Genomic DNA, 27,740 nt, shown 5'->3' on the forward strand with positions numbered 1-27,740 from the left:
TAAGTCATAAATTGAAAAATGTCCCTCCTCCAAGAACCAATCCAAAACATATTTCATATTTATTGCAATATCATAAGATTCCACATCTGGCAGGGACAGTCCTGCATACTTTTTCTCAGCCAAGAGACGTTTCATAGCTATTCTTGGCTTTTTCTTTTTCCAAATAAATTGTGTTATAAGTTTATTTATTAAAAGTATATCTTTTCTGTGTAGCAGAAGAGGTAGAGCCTGAAATACATAAATAAATCTGGGTAATGAAACCATTTTAATAAGATGTATTCTGCCTGAAAGTGATAACGGAAGATTCATTCATCTTTCTATGTCTTCCTTAAAGGACTGTATTAGTGGAAGAAAGTTTAGCTTATACCACTTACTTGTTTCCCGTGCAAATTTAACCCCAAGATATGTGATAAACTCTTCAGCTTCTTTAAACACTGTAGATGGCAAATTTTTATGTTTAATTAACCATAATATTTCAGATTTATTTTTATTGACTACTAGTCCTGTAAATGTCTGAAATGTTTCTAATATGTCAGAGATTATTGGGAGATTGATTTGGAGATTCTGAGTAAAAATAAGGAGATCATAGGCATATATTGCCTGTTGGATTTTATGCTTTCCAATAATAATTCCTTCAAGGTGATTCCTAAAATATAGGGCCAATGGTTCCAAAGCCAAATCGAAAAGGAGCGGTGAAATAGGGCAGCCCTGTCTAGTCCCCCGTTATAAAATAAATGTATCTGTTATGGCTGATTTAATCACTAGAGACGCTAAGGGAGATGAATAAAGTAATAATATACTATTAAAGAAATTGTCCTTAATTCCAAATTTACTTAGAGTAAAAAACATATGGTCCCAAAGCAAGGTATCAAAAGCTTTTTGTGTGTCTAAGGAAATAACTGCTGCATCCTCTCCTGCAAATATACCTGCCTTCCCTGCTACCTCACAATAATTGATTACTATCTCCAATTTCCTTATATTATTCACCATAGTCCTCCCCTTAATAAACTTAGTTTGATCTGGATGAACAAGTGAACTAATACTTAGTTGAAGTCTACTGGCCAAAATATATGTTAAAATGTTATAGTCCACATTGAGGATGGAAATGGGCCTATATGAATCCATTAAGTTCAAATCTTTCCCTGGTTTAGGAATCAAAATAATTCTGGATTCTGTAAAATATTTGGATGGGGATTGGCCATTTATAAAAAAAGAATTATATAATTGTTTCAAAGTAGAAATAATAGAATAATTGATAATTTTATATAGTTCTCCTGGTAGATCATCAGGGCCTGGGGTTTTGTTTAACTTCAAATTTTTTATTGCTTTTTTAATTTCTTTGTCTGTGATTGGGGAATTAAGCATTGTTAAATCCTCTGTGGTTATTTGAGGGAGCTTAATATTGGCCCAAAACATCTCTTTCCTTTTTTGATCTATTGCTTTTGCACCATATCATTTTTGAAAGTAATGAAAGAACTCACGAGAAATCTCTTGAGATTGGGTGTATGTTTTGTCTCTCGTTTTAATAGATGTTATTACTTTAGTTGGCCTTTGAGATTTCACCGCCTGTGCTAAAAATTTTCCTATTTTATTGCTATGGGCCATAAATTGGCTATTCCTTCTAAGCTCACTCTGTGATTATTTCAGAATACACCAATTATCTTGTTGTTTTTTTGCTTTTATATAATCCTCCCAATTTTTTTTGTTATTATTTCTCAAATAAATTTGATATTTGTTAACTATTTGATTTGTAAGTTGAAACCAATGTTTATTGTTTTTCCTCTTCATCCTAACTACATAAGCCAAAATTTCTCCTCGAATAACGGCTTTAAAAGCTTGCCAAATAAATTCAACGTTCTGAACTGATTCCTTATTCCTCTCATAATAATCAATCCATTGACTATTTAAGAACTTCCTAAATTTTATGTTATTATATAAATAGGTGGGGAAAAATACTCTATTATTTGATGTTTTTCCGCTTTTAATCACTAACGACAAAGATATTGGGGCATGATCTGAAATAGTAATTGGATGGATTTCTGTTTTATGAACCAATGAAAATAAATTGTTACTAATTAAAAAAATATCAATGCGGGAAAGTGATTTATATACTTTAGAGAGACAGGTATACTCTTTGGAGTCTGGATTAACATTCCTACAAATGTCCAACAATTCCAAATTATGACAAAAAGTTTTAAATATTTTAGTATCCCCATTACCGACTCGGGCATTTTTCCCCATTTTTTTCCTATCCAAACACTCTATGGGGGCCAGGTTGAAATCTCCTCCGACTACAAAATTATTTCCAAATTCCATTAATTTAACTTGAATTTTCTCCCAAAAAGACTTTTTCCTTTCATTAGGGCCATATATGTTACAAAACACGACTTTCCTTCCCCCTATTTCTATTTCCAAAATAATATACCTACCCTGATGGTCTATTACCCGTCTAAGAATTTGATATTGTATGTTTTTCCTAAAAAGTATAGCTACCCCATTTTTCCTATGTACTCCTGGTGCGAAAATTACCTCTCCCACCCAGCCCCACTTTAATTTTTGACTCTCAAATTCATCTAAGTGTGTTTCCTGTAACAAACCTATATCAATATTTAATTTATTTAATTGTTTTAATATTGCCTTCCTCTTGATTGGGGAGGTGAACCCTCCCACATTCCATGAACCAATCTTAAGGGTCTCCATAATTTTCTACTTTTCTAAAAGGAGAGAGAGAAGAAGAGGAGAGAAAAAAATAAGAGTGGGGGGGGGGGATACTCCACCAGATCCATGGAACCAATCCACCTGCCTTAACACTAAAATCCAGACCTAGTATTGAAAACATTGTTGTGTGAACACTATAAAACATTTTACTTTAAATTTTTCCAAAACGTTCTATACTTAATACCTCTCTTATTTTAGTTCTTCTTTTAAAAAAAATTCTGCTGCCTGTGAGCTATCAAAGACTTGAAACCCTTCACTAGTTTTTATACTAATTCTAGCCGGGTATAAAAGCTTAACTGACCTGTCTTCTTGAATCAGACGAGAACATAATGGTGCACATGCTTTCCTCTTGATAGAGGTCTCAAATGAGAAGTCTTGAAATATCAAAAAATTCTTACCATTATAAAATACCTCCTTTTGGGCCCCGTAAGCTTGCAAAATTTGAACTTTTTCCTGAAAATTCAAAAACCTTATAATAATAGGCCTTGGTCTGTCTCTGACTTCCTCACGATTTTTAAGGCTACCAATCCTATGTGCCCTTTCTATTGAGAAACTATGATTAGGATATACTATTTTTAATATTGAGAGTAACTGAACTGATGCAAAGTGTAGTAAATCTTTATCCTGAAGTACCTCAGAAATTCCAATTATTCTTAAATTATTTCTCCTAGATCTATTTTCAAGAACTTCAATTTTGTCAGTCAAAAATTTAAGTTGTTTATGCATACCTGTTAGATCTTTATCTTTTTCAATATCTCTATCCTCTAAGTCAGAGATCCTTTGTTCAATTAAACTTACTCTAGCTGCAATTTGTTTGATTTCTGCTGAGATAGCATCACACTATTTTGCAATGTGTCGAATTTGGGCATAAATAGATTACTAATTTGTTTCAGTAAGTCTGAATTATTTATTACTTCCATCCCAGATTCCTGGGAGGGCTCTATAGTAGTGTCTGTGCTACGTCTGGCCACTTTTTTTTCCTGTTGCCTTCTCCCTGTCATGGTTGTGGTTTTAGTATTAGAGGTGTTTAGAATAAATTTTTTCATAAGGGAGTGTATTGATAATTAATTATTTCAATAACAGTTTTTGTAAAATTTTACTAGTTAAATCAACTGGCCTCTTTCTTGTCTCCTATATTTTCCATATATTTTCCCAAAAGGTTTATAAGCCCAATATTATCAAGGTATATATAACCTACATTTGGATAAATTAAAACCAGATAGGGTTTGTGTATAGAAATAGGATTTGAAGAAGCACTGCAGTAATTGTTCCAACACATATACAAGAAAGACCTAAAACTTTGTTGACCTTGTAAAAAATATTACATTATCCCTCGTTCACATACTTCCCACACAAAACTGGTTCTCTAAAAGATATGCATTACATAAAATATTGCTCAACAAGGAATTTCAGTCTTTAGCAGCTTGTTGTAGATGATGTGTAAGTCGTTTGTATCACAGTATCCAGTGCCTTTTTGTATACTATCATCTCTGCCTCTGGTTCTGAAGTAAAAGAAAAAAAGAAAAACATCGCCACATGTGTGTATCGGCAGCCAAACACCCCATAGACAATATCAGCAGATCTAACACATGGTACTCACATACTCCAATGACACTCAATTGTGCCTATAGGTGCAGGCTGGACCTTCAACAGCAGCCCAGTTTGCTGATTCAGAGGAAGAGTGACACCAGATTTTCTCCAAATATGTAAAATAGAAATATAAGACAAGAAAACATGGCAGGCATGTGTGAATCTGTATAATCGGAATAGCTTTTTTATAAGAAAAAACGATCTACAGTGTACTCACAAAAATAGCGGCACTCCAGTGTGCCTAAAGTTGCAGGCTGGGCCTTTAACAGCAGCCCAGCTCGCTGTTTATTCCATCGGTCACTTCTACGGTATATAACTGTAAGGCAGCGTGTGTCCCTCTCGAATTCCACAGCCCTACTCCAATGGGGGGGGGTTAGCACACCACCGTAAAGTAAGGTGCTACCCTTTCACAAATGGGTATTGATCCCGGCACTCTCCTCCCAGCGCCTAGGGAAAAGTCTGACCTGCTTGACGGCAACTTGGATCAGGTTGTGCGGTCCGCCGGCTGTGGATCCCGGCTAGTACCTTTTCTCCCCACCTTATTGCCCGGTAGGTGTTCCTCCTCAGTGAACAACGCCAGAACCTTGACGTCTCGCTGGGCCCAGCACTCGGCGCGTAACGCTGCGCAAGCGTCAAGCACGCACATCAGATCACAGACCTCGCCCCCCCCTATTGGAGTAGGGCTGTTTAGGATGCTTCCTTTTAAAGTCTCTGATGCTGGTACTCAACTTCTTTCATCATTACCATATCACTTCCAATGGATGAGGTTCTCCAGTCTTCCTCTGCAATGTCTGGCATTCAGGATTTCTTCAACTTCATATTCCTCTGGTCCATCCACCATGACAGGTCCTGGAGTAGGTAGTTTGAGAGATGGAAAGGGGTCAGGCAATGCAGGTTTGAGAAGAGAGACATGAAAAAACTGTATGGATGCGATAGGAAGATGGCAACTGTAGACAGATTGCAACTGGAGATATAATGTTATCAATGGTGAAAGGTCCTATGAAGTGCGGGCCTAATTTTTTAGAAGGTAGAGCAAGTCGAAGGTGAGCAGTGGATAAGAATACTGTGGGGCATATGTATCAAGCTCCGTATGGAGCTTGATGCCCCGTGTTTCTGGCGAGCCTGCAGGCTCGCCAAAAACAGCAGTTATGAAGCAGCGGTCACAAAGACCGCTGCTCCATAACCTGTCCGCCTGCTCTGAGCAGGCGGACACACATCGCTGCAAATCAACCCGATCTAGTACGATCGGGTTGATTGACACCCCCTTCTGGCGGCCGATTGGCTGCGAGTCAGCAGGGGGCGGTGTTGCACCAGCAGCTCTTGTTAGCTGCTGGTGAAATGCTGAATACTGCGAGCGTATTGCTCGCCTTATTCAGCTAAGTCTGGCAGACCTGATCCGCACTGTCGGATCAGGTCCGCCAGACTTTGATAACTAGAGGCCTTTGTCTCTTCTTGTCAGCATAATGTTTGTGTTGTTGTTGGCCTCCAATAATCGCTTCTTTAATATAGAGAAAGTATTATGAGCATCCTGTAACCGTAGATCAGCTGCAGGAACTGAGCTTTGGAGAAGGGAGCCAGGTAACATGGTTGGATGGTACCCATAGGTACACAGAAAGGAGACATGTATGTAGACCTATGAACTTTATTATTAATTATTATAGGCAAATTCAGCCAAAGCAAGGTATTGAGCCCAGTCATCTTGTAACATAGTAGTATAACATCTGAGGTACTGCTCCAGAGTTCGATTCGTATGTTCAGTTTGGCCATCTGTTTGATTATGGAAAGCAGTTGATAGGGCTCACAGAATAATGCAGTCAAATGCAAAAGGCTGTCCAGAATTTAGACGTGAATTAACTCTTGAGTCTTATGTATACCACTATGTCCTCCCAGAGGGGTGTCATGAAAATAATGTAGGACTTCAGGAACTACCGAGGATGGTACTACCACCTGTCCTGAATCTGAAACTCTGGGTGCTGAATTTTTTTCTGAGGAACTAGTAGTATCTTTATTATATTCAAGGTTTAGTGTCCATAGATGGATAGTGTCCCATAAAGAAACTTTCAGCTAGATTACGATTTATGCGCGCTATAGGGAAATTAACGAATGCAAGAAAAGTTGTGTTATTTAACCCCCTATAGCACAGCCATTACAAGTTTTTCAAAACCCGGCTTGTGCGTGCGATATGGTGCTTTTAAGCAAAAAAAACAAGCGCTGTTTTGACGAACTCGTGCACGCTTTCCCCATAGACATCAATGGGGAGAGCAGGTCAGAAAAAAGTCTAACACCTGCGATTGCAGAAAGAAAAGCTCCGTAACGCAGCCCATTGAAGTCTATGGGGAAAAAAAAAACTAACGTTTAAACCTAACACCCTAACATAAACCCCTAATCTGCCCCCCACCGACATAGCCGGCACTTACATAATGTTATTAACCCCTAATCTGCCACCCCTGATATCGCCCCCACTATACTAAAGTTATTAACCCCTATTCCCCTGCACCCCAACATCGCCCACACTATAATAAATCTAGTTAACCCCTATTCCGCCGCTCCTTGTCATAGCTGCAACTAAATAAAGCTATTAAACCCTAAACCTCTGGCCTCCCACATCACTACCACTAAATAAATCTATTAACCCCTAAACCACCAGCTCCCCACATCGCAAAAATCTAAATTAAACTATTAACCCCTACACCTACCCCTAAACCTAACCCTAAACCTAACCCTAAACCTACCCCTAAACCTAACCTTAACACCCCCTAACTTTAACATAATTACAATAGAGCTAAACTAAAGTTACAATTATTAACTAAATAATACCTAGTTAAAACTAAATACATATTTACCTGTGAAATAAAACCTAAGCTAGCATCAATATAACTAATAGTTATATTGTGGCTAGCTTAAATTTTATTTTTATTTCACAGGTAAGTTTGTATTTATTTTAACTAGGTAGACTAGTTAGTAAATAGTTATTAACTATTTACATACTACCTAGTTAAAATAAATACAAACTTACCTGTGAAATAAATCCTAAGCTACCTTACACTAAAACCTAAAATTACAAAAAATACAAAAACACTAAAATCACAAAAAAATTAAAAAAATTACCATTAAAAAAAAAACTACGAAATTATCCAAAAAAAAAAAAATTATTCCTATTCTAATACCCTTTAAAAAAAAACACACCCCAAAATAAAAAAGCCTAATCTAGAATAAACTACCAAGGGCCCTTAAAAGGACCTTTTGTAGGGCATTGCCCTAAAGTTAACAGCTCTTTGCTACAAAACAAATATCCCCTAACAGTATACAAACCCCCACCCCCCAAACTACCAAGGGCCCTTAAAACCAAATGAACCAAAAAACCCTTAAAAAAAACTAACTCTAACCCCTGACAATCCACTTTAAGTTTTTGAAGTCCCGCTTGAACGATCTTCTTCCAGACGACGAGAAGTCTTCATCCAGGCGACCTCTATAATCTTCATCCCGGCAGCAAAGTCCTCATCCAAGCGGCGAGAAGTCTTCATCCAGGCGGCCTCTTCAATCTTCATCCAGGCGGCATCTTCTATCTTGATCCGGCGGCATTGAACGGGTCCATCCTGAAGACATCGGGCGCGGAGCAACCTCTTCATACGGTCGCCACCGTACACTGAATCTTTAATGCAAGGTACGTGATTCAAGCTGGTGTCCCATGCATTCCTAATGGCTGAAAAATTTGAATCAGCCAATAGGAAATAGAGCTGTTAAAATCCTATTGGCTGTTCAAATCAGCCAATAGGATTTAAGCTTGGAAGAGGTTGTCTGTATGAAGACTTCTCACCGCCTAGATGAAGATCGTTCAAGCGGGACTTTAAAAACTGTAAGTGGATCGTCGGGGGTTAGTGTTAGACTTGTTTTAAGGGTTTTTAGGTGGGTTTTTATTTTAGATTAGGGTTTGGGCATGTAAAAGAGCTAAATGCCCTTTTAAGCTTAGGTTTTTTTAGAGTTAGTTTTTTTATTTTGGGGGTTAGTTGGGTGGTGGGGTTTACTGTTGGGGGGCTTTGTATTTTTTTTTACAGGTAAAAGAGCTGTTTAACTTACGGCCCTTTTAAGGGCTATTGGTAGTTTATTGTAGGCTAGGGGTTTTTTATTTTGGGTGGGCTTTTTTGTTTTGATAGGGCTATTAGATTAGGTGTAATTATTTTTTATTTTGGAAAATTTCGTTTGTTATTTTTCGTAATTTAGTGTTTGTTATTTTTTGTAATTTACACTTTTTTTATTTTTTGTATTTTGATACTTTGTAATCTTTAGAGTAGTGTTAGGATTTTTTTAATGTGTAGTTTAGTTTAATTTAATTGGAAGTTAGTTTAATAATTATATTAGTTTAATTGTAAATTTCAATTTAATTTAAGATAGGGAAATTGTAATTTTAATCTAAAGTTAGGGGGCGTTAGGTTTAGGGGTTACTAGTTTAATTTAGTTTATTGTGATGTGGGGGGCTTTTTCGATTTAGGGGTTAATAGTTTACTTTAGTATATTTTGTTGTGGGGGGTTTAGGGGTTAATAGGTTTATTATAGTGGCAGCGGTGTAGGGCTTAAAAACTTAAGTATAGTGGGGGCGATGTGGGCGGACAGCAGATTAGGGGTTAATTATATTTAAATAGTTAGTTTAAATTAGTTAATTTAATAACTAATATTATAGTGATGACGATGTCGGGGAGTGGTAGAATAGGGGTTTAATAAATGTTATGAGTGCCGGCGATGTCAGGAGCGGCAGATTAGGGGTTAATAAATTTACTATAGTATTTGCGATGCGGGAGGGCTTCAGTTTAGGGGTTAATAGGTAGTTTATGGGTGCTTAGTGTACTTTGTAGCAGTTTAGTTATTAGTTTTATGTTCCAGTTTTGTAGCGTAAAACTCATAACTACTGCTTTGAGATGGCTTTACGGAGCTTGTCGTTTTAGGCTGTAACGCAGGTTTTTTAGCCTCACCTCAAAACTTGTAATGGCAGCGCTATTGGAATCCCATGAAAAAACATAATTTGTACGAGTGTGGTACTGACGTTGCGTTACAGGCTAAAAGCCTTGCGGTACACCTATACCGACAAGACTCGTAATAGCTGCGGTGCTGTTTTAACGCTGAAAATGACATATTTTCAGTGTTAAAAGACGAACACACAACTAGTAATCTAGCTGTATGTTAGTTAAAAAATGTTCGGGTTGCAGAATAGTGGTATGCTCGGATTCTGTCTTCTCAATCTCTCCAATACGGATAAGGCAGCTGCTTTGCCATTCTTGGCTTCAGGTTGATATGCAATGAGGAAATGGTAGCGACTAAAAAAGAGAGCCCACCGGGCCTGTCTGGCTTTGAGTCTAGGAGCTGTACGTATGTTTTCCAGATTTCTATGGTCTGTGAAAACAGTAATGGGTGATCGGCCCCCTCCAGTAGGTGTCTCCACTCTTTAAACGCTGTTTTTATGGCAAGCAGTTCTCTATCCCTACATTATAGTTTCTTTCTGCTGGGGAGAGAACTCAAGTCAGGAAGGCCACAGAATGGAGGTAATCCTTGTCACCAGCTCTTTGAAATAATACTGCTCCAATGGCTGTTTCAGATGCATTAACATCAACATAGAAGGGCTGTCGTTGTTCAGGTAAAATTAGGATGGGTGAGGAGTTAAAAAGTTGCTTTACGTTTATAAGTTATCAAAGGCTAGTTGTGCTTTGTCAGTCCAGTGAAATTTAACGGTCTTCTTAGTGAGGGCTGTAATGGGTTGAATAACACGAGAAAAGTTCCTTATAAACTTCTGTAAAAGTTTGCAAAGCCCATAAAGCATTGAATGGCTCTCTTACTATCTGGAGTGGGCCAGTATATTATTGTAATGCTCGTGGGATATTTCCCTACTCTTACTAGATTGTTGGCACCTCTTAGCTCAATTTTACTAAAGATAACTGCTGATCTGAGTTGATCCATAAGTTCTGGAATAAGTGGTGATGGATATTTATTTTTTTGCAGTAATCGCATTGAGGTCCCTGTAGTCTATGCATGGCCGAAGTCCTCCATCATTTTTGCTGACAAAGAATATGCCAGCCCCAGCAGGTGATTTGGACGGTTTGATAAACCCTTTATGAAGATTTTCTTCAATATATTCTTTTAAAAACTTTAACTCTGGTTCTGATAATAGATAGATGCGACCAAAGAGAATTAGAGACCCAGGAAGGAGATCAATTGGGCAATCATAATCTCTGTGGGGAGGGAGAGTATCCGCTCCTTTCTTCTCAATCACATCGTGAAGATCCTGGTACTTAAACAAGAGGTCTTACTAGAGTCTCGGGTTGGAGGGTAGCATTGATGAGGGACTTAAGACAGTGCTGAAGACAAAATTGGGATTAAAAGTGCACAGTTCCAGTCTGCCAGTTAATAAACGGATTATGTCTCCCCAACCAGGGAAGGCCAAGCACTAAAGGGAACACTGGTGAAGTCACTAAATAAAAAATAAGTCACTTGATGCCCAGGCCCAATTGTGACCAGCAAATGAATGGTTTCTTTTGTGATTTGTCCGGTTTTCAATGGTGACCCATCGATGAGCTGTATGTGAATTGGCTTTTCTTTAGTGACACTGGGTATCTGCCGTCTTTGGGCTAATCGGGTGTCCAGGGAACATCAGCTGGCCCGTAAATCAATCATGGCATGTAGATTAACTGTATTCTTGTCCCACTGTGCAGAGGTAGAGACAAATGAGGCTTTGAATATCTTGGCATTTGATCAATGGATAGGAGGGGAAGAGATTGCTTACCCCTATAAGTCTTGGGTTTGGCAGTGCACACTCAAGCTATATTTCCAGGCTTTGCACAGTACAAGCAGAGGTTTAGCAATCTTCTCCTTTGCTCTTCAGCTTCGGAGAGGGGACCTCGAATGCCTCTTATTTGCATGGGTTCTTCAGCAGAGGCCGTTTATGAAGGTGAGGCAGAGGGCGAACAAACTTATAGGCGCCAGCTTTTACTATGCACTGCTCCCAAAAGCGGTGGTCGATCAAAATTGACAAGGAGATTAGGCTTTCTAGAGTCCTAAGAACCCCTACTAATGCTAATTCATCTTTCAAAGTATCAGACAGGTTTAATTGGAATTGATCAAGGAGAGCTGCTTCATCCCAGGCTGTAAGTTTGGCAAGGTGACAGAACTCAATTATATATTCATTCACATCTCATTTACCTTGTTTAAGGTCACAGATCTTTGCTTGTGCAGTAGAGGTCTTATAGGGGTCTTCATATTGTGACTCAAAACTTTGCAAAAAATTGGTCCCAGGACTCAACTCAAGAATAGGGCTATGAGTGACAAGGAGTTGGTTAGCCCATGACTGTGGTTCATCAGTGAGAAGTGAAATAACAGTCCGTACATGTATAAAAGTAATAGGTTCAAGAGGTGATACAAGTCTGGAACTGAGACTAATCCCCAATACATTTCTTAGGTCAAGCAACTCTAGGTTCAGGTAGATTACTTGTAGCAGATTCTGATACAGGTGCACTATTTACTGGTGCTGGAGATGTAGGACCCTGCAGGGGTCTTTGGAGTTGCTGTTCCAATCTGTTCAGATTTTCATGTAAGGCATACACAGTTTGAGTTACTGTGTTCAATTGTTGTGTTAAAGCTTTGACTACTCCTGCGAGTTCCATCTTTTTGGCTGAGTTATTCTGTGAGGGGTTTAGGGTGTGTGGAACTTAGATCGCAGGAAGAGATACACAGAACAATTTAAAGTCTTTTTAAAAACTTTACTGATTGATAAAAAAAAGTCCAATAGACACTGGTGTTGAGCAGTAAAAAGTGAGATTGACCCAGAATACCTGATAGGTAAAGCAGGCAAAGCTGGTTTGAAGAAGGCTGTCACAGGTATGGTAGACATAGGTTTCTCAGCAGGCACAGGATACCAAGCGGGTACTGTTGGTGAGACTGTCACGGGATGCCAGATAGGCACAGCAGGCACTGATGGTTTAACAAAGGCTGTCATTGGTATGGTAGACACAGGTTTCTCAGCAGACACAAGATACCCAGCGGGTACTGTTGGTAAGACTTTCACGGAATACCAGATAGATACAGCAGACACAGCTGGTTTAATGAAGGCTGTCACTGGTATGGTAGACACAGGTATCTCAGCAGGCACAGGATACCCAGCGGGTTCTGTTGGTGAAACTGTCAAAGGATACCAGATAGGTACACCAGGCATAGCTTCGGAAACAAGGGGAGCATACACCGGTTTCAAGTTATTCTGCTTGGCTTTCAGGAACCAGGTGAGCATATATAGGTGCTAGGAAAGTATGCTTGGTCTCAGGAGCAAGGTGAGCATACACAGGTATCAACTAAGTATGCTTGGTCTCAGGAACAAGGTGAGCATATACAGGTATCAGGTAAGTATGCTTGGTCTCAGGAGCAAGGTGACCATACACAAGTAGCAGGTAAGTATGCTTTGGACTCATAAGCAAGGTGGACGAACACAGGTATTAGGTAAGTATGCTTTGGTTTCAGGAGCAAGGTGAGCATAGACAGGAACCAGGGAAGTATGCTTTGGTCTCAGGAGCAAGGTGAGTAAGGTAGGTAAGCAATAACTCGGCCCAGAGTGATGGGTTAAATGAGTTTTTATAGGGACTCCTACACCAGGTGGGAGTTCCTATAATTGGGACATGGCCCCTTAAATCTAGGCAGTGCGCGGCCACATGTACCTTGATAGCTGCAGCTGAAGACAAGATGTGGGACGCCGAGGAGTGTTACTCTTGGCGTTCGCCGAGGCCGGGTCTCCCCGACCGGTAAGGGTAAGTACCCTTATAATCAGTGCTTTTGTGATTTATGCATTCAAGTACAATACAATGTAACTAGCCATCTCCCTTTTCATCCTATATATATTTATTTGAAAATTATTTTAAATTTTTGTTTACCTAAAAATCAGCTCTTCTCTCAAATGCTTGTAAATAAATAACAAAAAAAACACTTTGTAATGAGAGAGAGAGAGAGAGAGAGAGAGAGAGAGAGAGAGAGAGAGAGAGAGAGAGAGAAAATATATGAATATAGCAAGGAATGGTTTCAATATGTATTTTATGTAAAATCTAGCACTTGTCTATCAGCAATTATTTGCACCGCAAATTATAAATGAGGGGTAAATTAATATAAACTTGCTAAAAGGTAACAAAATGGCAAATGTATTTATTCTGTGCTGCGAATATAAGTAACTCATGGCTTACAAATTGGTTTCCATAATAAGAATCATTTGTGTTGTAGTCTGCAGCCATAAAACACAAATCAATCAGAAAACTGGCATAAAAGCCAAACCTGTACTGGCTTTGGCTAAGGGTATTAACATTGATATTATAGATGCATTAACTGTACAAGTTGTAGAGATATAATAACAGCTAGCACTTTATTTAGATTGCCAGTCTAGAGCCTGGCAAATATAACCCCATAAAGCAGAACTTAACCTGAACATCCATCCATGTTGTCTGTCATTTTCAGGCAAAAAAAAGAGAACACACAATTGATGATGGAAGGTGGCCCATAGATCATCCAGAGGAACTACAGTACATGAACAAAAACTAAATTAATTGGTAGCATTGACTTCTTGATAAAGAATAAATGAACACATTTGTACAACTGTTTAACTTGCAAATTGTTAGAATAGTTATAAATCATTTGTTGTGCCTAATGGGACAACATGTTTGGCTATTGCCTCATTCCTGCTGGCCCTGGTCTTTATACATATATTTTCACATTCACACAAATCTATCATGTTAAATCTGGTAACAGTTCTATCAGTGCGGAGTCGTCGTGTTAATTAGAGATATGTCCCCACGTTATTTAAAACGCTCTAGAGGTTTCTGAGCCTATTTAAAATAAAATGCTACCGGGTGCAAAACATAGAAATATGTGTTTTGTCACCATATAAATGTGCCAATATTATTATTTTTTTTAAAAGACTATAATAATGTACTTCCTTTACTATTATTACAATACTAATAATAATGCTATTATTATAATACATAAGTGCTGATCCCTCATATCGTCATTCTGAATCATTAACCAATAACTTAAAGTGAAGATAAATTTTCAAGAATAAGTGACCAGTTTTTAAAAATACCCCCCGGGGGAATCATTGCATGAGGCAACTCCGTTATTGGAGGAAGCCGGTTTCGTCATTGCTGGGTACGTTAACAAGGAAGAAGCAGGCGGGGCATCATTTCAGAATGGCAATCCAGCGTTTCAGAAGAAAAAGGTAAGTATTTTTAAAATACGGTGCAATGTCAATTTCACGAATAAAAAAGTGCCCCTGTTTGTAATATTTTTTTAAAAAACTGGGCACTTTCACATGAAAATTGACCTTCATTTTAAACATATAAACATATTCCCCCTTTAGTCCCTTGAATAAAAACACCACACAAAGAGCTGGGTATAAAACTTTATGATGGTTGCGTTTATTTGTAATAACAAATATTAACTTTTAAACTTGGCTTCATAACCCATAAACCTATGGTGGTGGCAAGCAGGGCCCTAAACTAAACCCCATGCAGCCAGAGGTCACGCCCCTTGAAATAGGGGTATCAAATGGAAATAAGAAGGAGGGCCTCGCAAGGACCCTACCCACACACCTGATTATAGACACCCTGGGGATCTTCAGCCAGCAGGCCTGCGGGGCAGAGCAACCCCCCCTTGGGCACGGCCTGGGGACGTCATCCCACACCCATTAGCTCGACTGTCACCCTCCTGGACTCTGACATTTAATGGGCGTGACCTCCCGCTACTAGGAGATAATCAAAAATTGTATATGTGTAATTAACGGGAATACTCCTGCCACTAAGGCACCGGTATAACGAGCCCAACAGCAAACTACCTCCGGGAGTTCCATATCTTAACGGCTAAAGGGCTTACTAAGACTAGGCCAATTAACCCTATCCCTGCCTTCGCTTCTAACCAGCAACCACAGGAAGCCATCTAATGGCCTGATGCCACCACCTCACAAAACTCAAACATGTTGGGACCGGGCGGGCGGGGAAAAACTTCCAGACTGTACTCACCAGGAAAAAGAGGCAGAACCCTGACTCCCTGGGCTTAAATCTGGTAAGATAAACCCCCCACTAACTTTGCAACATAGTTGCTAACTTAACTCTATCCTAACTAGAGGGTCATGCACTTAATTTCACTCCAGTACACAAGCTACCTCACACTACCATAAGTGCTAATCCCTCATATCGTCATTCTGAACCATTAACCAACTACTTAAAAATATATACATATAAATATTCCCCCTTTAGTCCCTTGAATGAAAACACCACACAAAGAGCTGGGTATAAAACCATATGAGGTTGCGTTTATTTGTAATAACAAATATAGGCCTAGATTATGAGTTGTGTGTTAGAGTTAAAAAGCAGCGTTGGCCGGTCCCAACGCTGCTTTTTAACGCCCGCTGGTATTACGAGTCTTGCAGGTACAGGTGTACCGCTCACTTTTTTGGCCAGACTCGGAAATACCGCAAATCCACTTACGTCAATTGCGTATCCTATATTTTCAATGGGACTTGCATAGCGCCGGTATTATGAGTCTGACCAAAAGGGAGCGGTAGACCCTCTTCTGTCAAGCCTGGTACCGCATATAAAAGTCAGTAGTTAAGAGTTTTACACTACAACGCCGTAGCATAAAACTCTTAACTAAAGTGCTAAAAAGTACACTAACACCCATAAACTACCTATTAACCCCTAAACTGAGGCCCCCCCCACATCGCAAACACTAAAATAAATATTTTAACCCCTAATCTGCCTAACCAGACATCGCCGCCACTATAATAAATATAATAACCCCTAAACCGCCGCACTCCTGCATCGCAAACACTAGTTAAATATTATTAACCCCTAATCTGCCGTCCCTAACATTGCCGCCACCTACCTACATTTATTAACCCCTAATCTGCCGCCCTTAACGTCGCAGCCACTATATTAAACAGAAAATAATAAACAAATTACAATATTGTTAAACTAATTACACCTAATCTAATCCCCCTAACAAAATAAAAAAGCCCCCCCCAAAATAAAAAAGCCCTACTCTACACTAAATTACAAATAGCCCTTAAAAGGGACTTTTGCGGGGCATTGCCCCAAAGTAATCAGCTCTTTTACCTGTAAAAAAAATTACAAATCCCGCCCAACATTAAAACCCACCACCCACACAACCAACCCTACTCTAAAACCCACCCAATCCCCCTTTAAAAAAAACTAACACTAACCCCCTGAAGATCACCTTACCGGGAGACGTCTTCACCCAACCGGGCCGAAGTCCTCAACGAAGCCGGGAGAAGTCTTCATCCAACCGGGCAGAAGCGGTCCTCCAAACGGGCAGAAGTCTTCATCCAGACGGCATCTTCTATCTTCATCCATCCGGCGCGGAGTGGGTCCATCTTCAAGACATCCGACGCGGAGCATCCTCTTCTTTCCACGGCTGACGACTGAATGAAGGTTCCTTCAAATGACCTCATTCAAGATGGCGTCCCTTCAATTCCGATTGGCTGATAGAATCAACCAATCGGAATTAAGGTAGAAAAAATCTTATTGGCTGATGCAATCAGCCAATAGGACTGAAATTCAATCCTATTGGCTGATCCAATCAGCCAATAGGATTGAGCTGGCATTCTATTGGCTGTTCCAATCAGATAGAAGATAGAAGATGCCGTCTGGATGAAGACTTCTGCCCTTCTGGAGGACCACTTCTTCCCGGTTGGATGAAGACTTCTGCCCGTCTGGAGGACCACTTCTGCCCGGTTGGGTGAAGACGTCTCCCGGTAAGGTGATCTTCAAGGGGTTAGTGTTAGGTTTTTTTAAGGGGGTATTGGGTGGGTTTTAGAGTAGGGTTGATTGTGTGGGTGGTGGGTTTTAATGTTGGGGGGGAATTGTAATTTGTAAAAGAGCTGATTACTTTGGGGCAATGCCCCGCAAAAGGCCCTTTTAAGGGCTATTTGTAATTTAGTGTAGGGTAGGGTTTTTTTATTTTGGGGGCATTTTTTTTTTATTTTGTTAGGGGGATTAGATTAGGTGTAATTAGTTTAAAAATCTTGTAATTTTTTTATTATTTTCTGTAATTTAGTGTTTGTTTTTATTTGTACTTTAGATAATTTTATTTAATTGTAATTAATTGTATTTAATTTAGGTAATTAATTTAATTGTAGTGTAGTGTTAGGTGTAATTGTAACTTAGGTTAGGTTTTATTTTACAGGTAAATTTGTCTTTATTTTAACTAGGTAGTTATTAAATAGTTAATAACTATTTAATAACTATTCTACCTAGTTAAAATAAATACAAACTTGCCTGTAAAATAAAAATAAACCCTAAGCTAGCTGCAATGTAACTATTAGTTATATTGTAGCTAGCTTAGGGTTTATTTTATAGGTAAGTATTTAGTTTTAAATAGGAATTATTTAGTTAATGATAGTAATTTTATTTAGATTTATTTAAATAATATTTAAGTTAGGGGGGGTTAGGGTTAGGGTTAGACTTAGGTTTAGGGGTTAATATGTTTATTATAGTGGTGGCGGCGTTGGGAGCGGCAGATTAGGGGTTAATAAGTGTAGTTAGGTTGCGGCGACATTGGGGGCAGCAGATTAGGGGTTAATAAATATAATGTAGGTGTCGGCGATGTTGGGGGCAGCAGATTAGGGGTTCATAAGTATAATGTAGGTGGCGGCGGTGTCCGGAGCGGCAGATTAGGGGTTAATAAGTGTAAGATTAGGACTGTTTAGACTCGTGGTTCATGTTAGGGTGTTAGGTGTAGACATAAATGTATTTCCCCATAGGAATCAATGGGGCTGCGTTAGGAGCTTTACACTGCTTTTTTGCAGGTGTTAGTTTTTTTTTCAGCCGGCTCTCCCCGTTGATTTCTATGGGGAAATCGTGCACGAGCACGTTCAGCCAGCTCACCGCTAACGTAAGCAGCGCTGGTATTGAGGTGAGATGTGGAGCAAAATTTTGCTCTTCGCTCACTTTTTTGCGGTTAACGCCGGGTTTGTAAAAACCCGTAATACCAGCACTGTCTGTAAGTGAGCGGTGAGCATAAACTGCTCGTTAGCACCACAAAACTCATAATCTAGGCGATAAACTTTTAAACTTGGCTTCATAAGCCATAAACCTATGGTGGCAGCAAGCAGGGCCCTAAACTAAACCCCATGGAGTCAGAAGTCACGCCCCTTGAAAAGGGGGTATCAAATGGAAATAGGAGGGAGGGCATCACAAGGACCCTACCCACACACCTGAGTACAGACGCCCTGGGGATCTTCAGCCAGCAGGCCTGCGGGGTGGGGCACTCCCCTAGGGCACGGCCTGGGGGACGTCATCCCCGCTTATTAGATCGACTGTCACCCTTCCGGACTCTTGCATTTAATGGGCGTGACCTCCCGCCACAAAAGACAGCCCTACTTAAGGCAGGAACTGAGTCTTGCCGCCATCGTAACTTATAACAATATATAACATTAAATGTAATTGCATAAAACTTTTTATCCGCCGAAAGACAATCATGTCGGACAACAAATCCCCCAGCAACCAATACTGCTCTACCCAGCTCTCTGTACACCTTCTTCCTAACCCTGTAAACTGACTTAGGTGTAGGGAAGTTTCTCCACTGTAATCTGGCCACTATATTGGACCATCCTATTTTTATACCAGGGAAGGTGGTACAGATCCACCTGACATCAGACCTCATTATATTAATGAGAGCGCTACCCAGGTCATTTTCCCCATGTGGAGAAAAATTATGCACTGAGCATCTAGGAGGAGTGATGGAAGTGGGGGCCACTGCATGCCTCTATGGCCTAACCACCTCACCGAGGCTGAGAAAACTGGGAGCCCCAACTGTTGGCCAACTGTGGACGCCATGTAAATGGCAGCCCAGTGGACAAAGGAATGGCCCACAATCCAAATTCTGGTAGGGCCTTTGCTTGCACCTGTAAATAGATAACATTGTTACAAAGGTTCCCCTACCTCCCTGTCCACTGGAAGCATGATAACGCATATGCAATTATGTTATTCACCCCTGGGACGTGCTTAGCTACAAAGTGGATGTTAAACTGTAAGCATCTAAGCACTAAATGTCTGAGAAACCGTACCACCAGCGGCGAAGACACTTACAGGTGGTTAATGGTGAACACCATGCAAATGTTGTCCATTCAAAAAACTATAAAACTGCCTCTCAGCTCCTGCCCCCAAAGTTCAATTGCTACAACTATGGGAAAGAGCTACAGGAATGTCAAGTTCCTGATCAGGCCTCTCGTAGCCCAGTCTTCAGGCTTGTATCCGAAGCTCCCCACAGCATCTGTAAACAAGTGGAGGGCCTGACTGGACCTCGGAGGCTTCCTCCAGAGGAGGACGCCATTGAAATCCTGCAGGAATACTTCCCACACTGCAAGATCCTCCCTCATTTTCCCTGTTATCCGCACTGGACGTGAGTCCTGTGTATTTTCCTTAAGGGGCTCTTCTAGCCCCCTATTGAAAACCCTCCCCATTGGAATCACCTCCTTACAGGCGAAGTTGAGGAGGCCCAGAACCGATTGAAGGTCTCTTAGTGGTAAACGTTGTGCTGCAGCAGCCGTTCCAACCAGTCCCAGCATACGTTGTACCTTGTCCTCTGGGAGACAACATAGCTCTTCCACAGTGTCAATCTCAAAACCCAGGAATGTCAGCTTGGTACAAGGACCCTGGGTCTTGTCCTCGGCAAGGGGAACCCCATTAGAGCTCCCATTACTCCCATCAGCCTAGCGCACTCCTCGGTTCCTTCCTTGCCTACCAACAGGAAGTTGTCAAGATAGTGTACTACAGCCCCCCTCCTGCCTTTGTCACCACCACCCAGGAAGGAACTAAAGGCCTCAAAGAAGGCACAGGATACTGAGCAGCCCATTGGAAGGCAATGATCAACATAGAAGTTGCCCTCAAACTTACAACCCATTAGCTGGAAAGACGATGGGTGAATAGGGAGCAGCCAAAACACGGACTTGATGTCCAGTTTGGCTAACAGCGCCCATCGACCTACCTGCCTAACCAAACCCAGCGCTTGGTTGAACGACTGGTATTTCACTGAGCTAATTTCTGGGTCGATTGCATCATTCACAGATCTGCCTTTTGGGTATGACAGATGCTGTATGAGGTGGAACTTCCCTCCAATGGGGAGATAACCAGTGAAGGCAGTGGAGGTTCTGTGATGGGACCTGATATACGACCCAGTGCTAGTTCTTTGGCCACCTTCTCCCTAATTATTGTTGGGAACTCATATGCTGACTTCAGATTGAGGTGTGTTTGAGACCCCGCTACCGCCCCTGTCGTAGGAATCCTAAAACCTTCTTTAATCCCTCCCAGCAACAGATCAGCGGCCTCCCTGTCAGGATAAACTGCCAACCATGGCCTTATTGTGGCCAACTTCAGTGGGGTTAGCGCCCTTGTTGCTAGCGGGCCCTCGCTGGGGGCCTTACCCACTGTCCGTCTTTGACACTCTGGCTGGCCCCCGCAGTACATGCAGACGTGACGAAAAGGAGCACAATGCTCCCCTATCACACTACTTCTCATTGAATTTCCAACACTCCCTCCCCCGACGTTTTGAGGATGTCTGGGGCTTGGCCACTCCCACCTTAGATACTGGGACCAGACTAGGGACTTTTTAAGGCCCCAGACTGGACCACAAGTCTATGTCCTTGGAGCCAAACGTCAGCAGGGAGTTGTCCGTCATTTTTCGGTGGAACTCAGCGTTGCAATTGCGCAACACGCCCTCGCCATATTTCTCATGAATCACCTCAATTACTTCCATATACTTGAACAGATCCAGCGCTTGGTCTGGCCATTGTTCAATAATACAAAGCGAAAACTCGGAAACAGCGCCACCACTTGTCAAAAGTGTCTGACCATTTCACATTCTTAGGCCCTGAGCCATCCTCGCTACGCTCCTTTGCACTATAAGCTTCCATGGATAACTAAAAAATGTTGACGTATCTACCATCTCTAATCTTTTTGACCGTTTTTGGCTTTAAGTGAGCGTGCAATGAATGCACCTTGCAGGGATATGTATCCCCTTGCACCACCGCCTTATGGGCTGCGTGTGCACTCTCAGGCAGGCTCTGCGTGACTGACTCTCCTGGAAGTGCCACCCCAGATGTCTGAGCTGACACTACCCTTAAAGCTGACTCTGCAAGTGAGGGGAGGCCGAGGGGACCCCCCAGTCTGTCCTACGGATCCCATAATTGTCTTAAGCATGTGAAACATGTGCCTATGGCCTTTAGTGTTCAGCCTTAGTGCCCTCTCCCATCTGAGTCTGAGCTAGAATCCTCAGAAAATGTGAGTGGTATGCAGACTCTTACTGCCAGCTAGCACTCCCTCTTCTGCACCGTCGAGAAAGAAGGGGCTCCCGATGTGCTGGGGAACGATGCTGCATTGCTCAGCTCCTCCATGCTGTGATATCTGTCCTGGTAATACCTGAAAGGGGGATGAGAAAGAGAGGGGAGTATCCAGGCCATGCACTGATGCGCCTGAACCCCCCATCGCCCCTGTCCAATGGCGTTGACGTCACAGGACCCGCCTTTGTCTCCATATCCCTTACTATCTCTGCATAACCATCCTGCTCTCCTGCCATGTTGCGGCCTACCGAACCAAGGCCCAGAGGAGCAGGTAGTTGGGAGGTGGACAGGTGGGAAGCCGCCACATGCAAGGTGGGTGGTTGGGTAGTGGAAGGCTGAGATACCACCAAATGGGGGGTGGGGAAATGGGAAGAGGCCGCAATTGGCATCGCCATGCTGAAGGCCCTGAACAGGCCCACTACAGCTGCAGCCTCCTCCGCTGTCATCCCGGAGGATGTCAGAGAGCCCCTATGCTGGCCGATAGAGCCTGCTTTAAAGGGGGAGGAGGCCTTTCCTGACCTGCACCCTCAGATCCCTGATCCCCTAAATTCTGAGAGGGAAGCTCCTCATCCGGGAACAAGGACTGGGAAGATGACAGGGGATCCTGTGTGACTTGGGATGGGGGCAAAGTGGAAGTGGATGGGGAAAGACCTGATGGAGGAATTGCGTCCTCATCAGTACATATCTCTTTTTCAGCAGCATGTCCACGGGAAGGAGGATCCATGGCGTCCCTGAATCGTTTAGGCGCTGACCTGGTCCTTCTGGCATGGTACATACTGGAAAACAGTGACTTTGAAAGAACTGCAACAGAAAACTGTGAAAAACTTCCAGACTGTATTCACCAGGAAAAAGAGGTAGAACCCTGGCTCCCTGGGCATAAATCTGGTAAGCTCAAACCCACCCCTAACTTTGCAACATAGTTGCTAACTTAACTCTAACCTAACTTCAACTAATGTTCTCCTTTCCACTAGAGGGCCATGCACTTATACCAACTACTGCTAGTAATAATAATAACAAAAATAAAAGGAAGTTTGTATTCACTCATATGTAGCCAAGTAGAATACTGATCTATGTTTATTATCATTGGTCCAGTTAATCAGGTATAACTCATTACAATCTATTAAACTACAATCTGCATTTGCGGTGCAGAAAGGTCATAAAAAGCGAGATGCAGTGTTACAGTAATATCAAAAAGCAAGAGAAAATGTGATCTCTTATGAAGAAAGAAAAAAAAGTGGGAAGTCTGATCTCATATCCTGTTCTTGTAAAAAAGGTTAAAAAACTCATTTAAACGTAGCATGAAAATGAGCCAAAACTTTTGCACTTCCCCAATGATATTGTAAATCATAGTGTCCAAAAATTAAACTAAGATAAGATCACAGAGTAAAAGACCTACCTGTAACCCTGGTGTCTTTGTCCTAGATGTGATTTAATTAACAGCTCTTGAGATGATAATTTTACTACCTGCATGGAAGGCTATAGATAATACCTTGATACGCTGAGTAGCAGTCAAAATAGCCAAAGAAAAGCCAAATGTCAAACAAAGTTATAAAGTATATGGCAAATCAATGAGGGGTGTAAAAGTCAATCAAGATCCAGGAGTGTTGTCGAAGATAAAATAGCTAAAGCTCATACATAGAAAAGTAGTCATTAGAAGTGACCTTGAGTTAGCAGTGGAGCATTGTTAAATGTTCCTAGATGAATCATTGTAGCTAAATATCTGTTTAGTCATATGATTCACCATAGGATTTAATATACCACCATGTAGTTATATGTTGTTTTCCTTTAACAAACACATAACTACTGAGTGATGTTTTAGACAATTCTAAATAGTAAGAAAAAACAAAGATATTAGGTGTTGTATGGTATGCTTTTAAAGGTAATGAATTTAGGCAACTTAACACCATGAAAGTATACTCTTAGATGTGATAGAAACTTTCCTAATACTCTTAAGTGTGATAGAAACTTCCCTATAGATAATATTATCTGAAGTGATTGCTCTGCAGCAGCTAGCATTAGATAAAGGATCACTTGTCAGCTTGGAAAATGTTCCGGTATTAGTAAAGGCATAAATTCCTTGGTAGAGGTAGTGAACAAAACCTTTAGCTAAAGTATAATTAGGCAGTTTAAAGTTGTGAGTTCGCTTATCCTATGCGGTAAGTACTTACACGCAGAGTTGAGGAGGTGAGGAGGTTCAGGCAGCGGTAGCGGCTCAGAGAGTGTTTGAGCGCGAAGTCCGTTCTGAGAGGAAGGCGGAGCAGAGGCGGAGCAATCCTGAGACAGCATAAGCTGTCAGAATTCAGTGACGGGTAGATTCCGTAGGTGCAGGCTTGGGAGAATCAATTGGTAGGTGAATACACAATTACAAGCAATGATGGTGGGACTTAGCCACCTTAAATAGGGAAGTGAGGAACCATAATCAAAGTTATAAACAAAAGAACAAAAGAGAAGGTCATAATATGACACCACTACAGTCCTGAAGGACTCATCTGATCTCTGCTGTAAGGACAGCACCCCAAAAAGCCCTTTTTAGGGCTAGAACATCATTTTTTAATATATTTTTTTTTCCTGTGTAATCTAATTGCAGTTGCCTGCCTGCCAAGCCACTTGCCCAGTGCCACAACTCATATCTGGTGTAACAGTAGTGTAAATTTAAAAAAAAAAACTTTTTTGATTGTGAAACATCAGTCTGCTAGTGTAATCTAATTGCAGTTGCCTGCCTGCCAACGTGTGTGCCAGGCTCACTTGCCCAGTGCCACCACTCATATCTAGTGTAACAGTAGTGTAAATTTAAAAAAAAAAAAACTTTTTTGACTGTAAAACATCAGTCTGCTAGTGTAATCTAATTGCAGTTGCCTGCCTGCCAGCGTGTGTGCCAGGCCCACTTGCCCAGTGCCACCACTCATATCTGGTGTAACAGTAGTGTAAATTTAAAAAAAAAACTTTTTTGACTGTGAAACATCAGTCTGCTAGTGTAATCTAATTGCAGTTGCCTGCCTGCCAGCGTGTGTGCCAGGCCCACTTGCCCAGTGCCACACCACTCATATCTGGTGTAACAGTAGTGTAAATTTAAAAAAAAAAACTTTTTTGACTGTGAAACTTCAGTCTGCTAGTGTAATCTAATTGCAGTTGCCTGCCTGCCAGCGTGTGTGCCAGGCCCACTTGCCCAGTGCCACCACTCATATCTGGTGTAACAGTAGTGTAAATTTAAAAAAAAAAAACTTTTTTGACTGTGAAACATCAGTCTGCTTTGTGTAATCTAATTGCATTTGCCTGCCTGCCAGCGTGTGTGCCAGGCCCACTTGCCCAGTGCCACCACTCATATCTGGTGTAAGAGTAGTGTAAATTTAAAAAAAAACAACTTTTTTGACTGTGAAACATCAGTCTGCTTGTGTAATCTAATTGCAGTTGCCTCCCTGCCTGCCAGCGTGTGTGCCAGGCTCACTTGCCCAGTGCCACCACTCATATCTGGTGTAACAGTAGTGTAAATTTAAAAAAAAAAAACTTTTTTGACTGTGAAACATCAGTCTGCTAGTGTAATCTAATTGCAGTTGCCTGCCTTCCAGCGTATGTGCCAGGCCCGCTTGCCCAGTGCCACCACTCATATCTGGTGTAACAGTAGTGTAAATTTAAAAAAAAACTTTTTCGACTGTTAAACATCAGTCTGCTAGTGTAATCTAATTGCAGTTCCCTGCCTGCCTGCCAGTGTGTGTGCCAGGCTCACAGCGTATACTGTGCCCACTTGCCCAGTGCCCCCACTCATATCTGGTGTAACAGTAGTGTAAATTTTAAAAAAAAACTTTTTTGACTGTGAAACATCAGTCTGCTAGTGTAATCTAATTGCAGTTGCTTGCCTGCCAGCGTGTGTGCCAGGCCCACTTGCCCAGTGCCACCACTCATATCTGGTGTAACAGTAGTGTAAATTTAAAAAAAAAACTTTTTTGACTGTGAAACATCAGTCTGCTAGTGTAATCTAATTGCAGTTGCCTGCCTGCCAGCGTGTGTGCCAGGCCCACTTGCCCAGTGCCACACCACTCATATCTGGTGTAACAGTAGTGTAAATTTAAAAAAAAAAACTTTTTCGACTTGCCCAGTGCCACCACTCATATCTTGTTTAATAGTAGTGTAAGTGTACATTTAAAAAAATAAAAACTTTTTGGACTGTGAAACATCAGTCTGCTTTTTTGTTTCAGGCTCACAGCGTATACTGTGCCCACTTGCCCAGTGCCACCACTCATATCTTGTTTAATAGTAGTGTAAGTGTACATTTAAAAAAATAAAAACTTTTTGGACTGTGAAACATCAGTCTGCTTTTTTGTGTCAGGCTCACAGCATATACTGTGCCCACTTGCCCAGTGCCACCACTCATATCTTGTTTAATAGTAGTGTAAGTGTACATTTAAAAACAAAAAAAAACTTTTTGGACTGTGAAACATCAGTCTGCTTTTTTGTTTCAGGCTCACAGCTTATACTGGGCCCACTTGCCCAGTGCCACCACTCATATCTTGTTTAATAGTAGTGTAAGTGTACATTTAAAAAAATAAAAACTTTTTGGACTGTGAAACATCAGTCTGCTTTTTTGTGTCAGGCTTACAGCGTATACTGTGCCCACTTGCCCAGTGCCACCACTCATATCTTGTTTAATAGTAGTGTAAGTGTACATTTAAAAAAAAAAAAAAAATTTGGACTGTGAAACATCAGTCTGCTTTTTTGTTTCAGGCTCACAGCTTATACTGGGCCCACTTGCCCAGTGCCACCACTCATATCTTGTTTAATAGTAGTGTAAGTGTACATTTAAAAAAATAAAAACTTTTTTGACTGTGAAACATCAGTCTGATTTTTTGTGTCAGGCTCACAGCGTATACTGTGCCCACTTGCCCAGTGCCACCACTCATATCTTGTTTAATAGTAGTGTAAGTGTACATTTAAAAAAATAAAAACTTTTTGGACTGTGAAACATCAGTCTGCTTTTTTGTGTCAGGCTCACAGCGTATACTGTGCCCACTTGCCCAGTGCCACCACTCATATCTTGTTTAATAGTAGTGTAAGTGTACATTTAAAAACAAAAAAAACTTTTTGGACTGTGAAACATCAGTCTGCTTTTTTGTTTCAGGCTCACAGCTTATACTGGGCCCACTTGCCCAGTGCCACCACTCATATCTTGTTTAATAGTAGTGTAAGTGTACATTTAAAAAAATAAAAACTTTTTGGACTGTGAAACAACAGTCTGCTTTTTTGTGTCAGGCTCACAGCGTATACTGTGCCCACTTGCCCAGTGCCACCACTCATATCTTGTTTAATAGTAGTGTAAGTGTACATTTAAAAAAAATGACAGGCAGAGGCAGGCCACCCTGCAGGTGCCGTCGTGGTCGTGGTGCTGTGATTCCCTTTGGCCCTAGAATAAGGCCAAGTGTTCAGAGGCCACGTCCCATGAACTCGAAAAGTTCTGAGGAAATAGTTGACTTTATAACACAGGACACCCAATCTTCTATAGCTTCCGCTCCGAACCTTGACGCACCATCCTCCTCCAGCTTATCTTCGGGCACCTCTCAAGTTACCACTCACCCGCCTGCCGCCACCACTAACACTAGCACCACAGCCGCTTCACTTGATCTGTCAGAGGAGATTTTTACACATCAGTTGGAAGAAATGAGTGAGGTGCAACCATCATTGACAGAGGATGTAGATAACAGTGATATGTCTCAGTCAGGCAGCATTACAGACATGGACGTACGGTGTGATGATGATGATGTTGTACCCGCTGCTGCTTCCTTTGTTGATTTGTCAGATACAAGTGAAGCAGTTGATGATGACGATGCGTCCGTGGATGTCACGTGGGTGCCCGCTAGAAGAGAAGAAGAACAGGGGGAAAGTTCAGATGGGGAGACAGAGAGGAGGAGGAGGAGACGAGTTGGAAGCAGGGGGAGGTCGTCGCAAGGAGCTAGTGTCACAGTCAGACAGCATGCATCGGCACCCGGGGTCAGCCAGACAGCACGCAAATCAACGCATGCTGTTGCCACCACCAGAATGCCGTCATCGCAGAGCTCAGCAGTGTGGCATTTTTTTT

Source organism: Bombina bombina, chromosome 8 (assembly GCF_027579735.1).
Source record: "Bombina bombina isolate aBomBom1 chromosome 8, aBomBom1.pri, whole genome shotgun sequence".
In the NCBI taxonomy this organism is placed as follows: domain Eukaryota; kingdom Metazoa; phylum Chordata; class Amphibia; order Anura; family Bombinatoridae; genus Bombina; species Bombina bombina.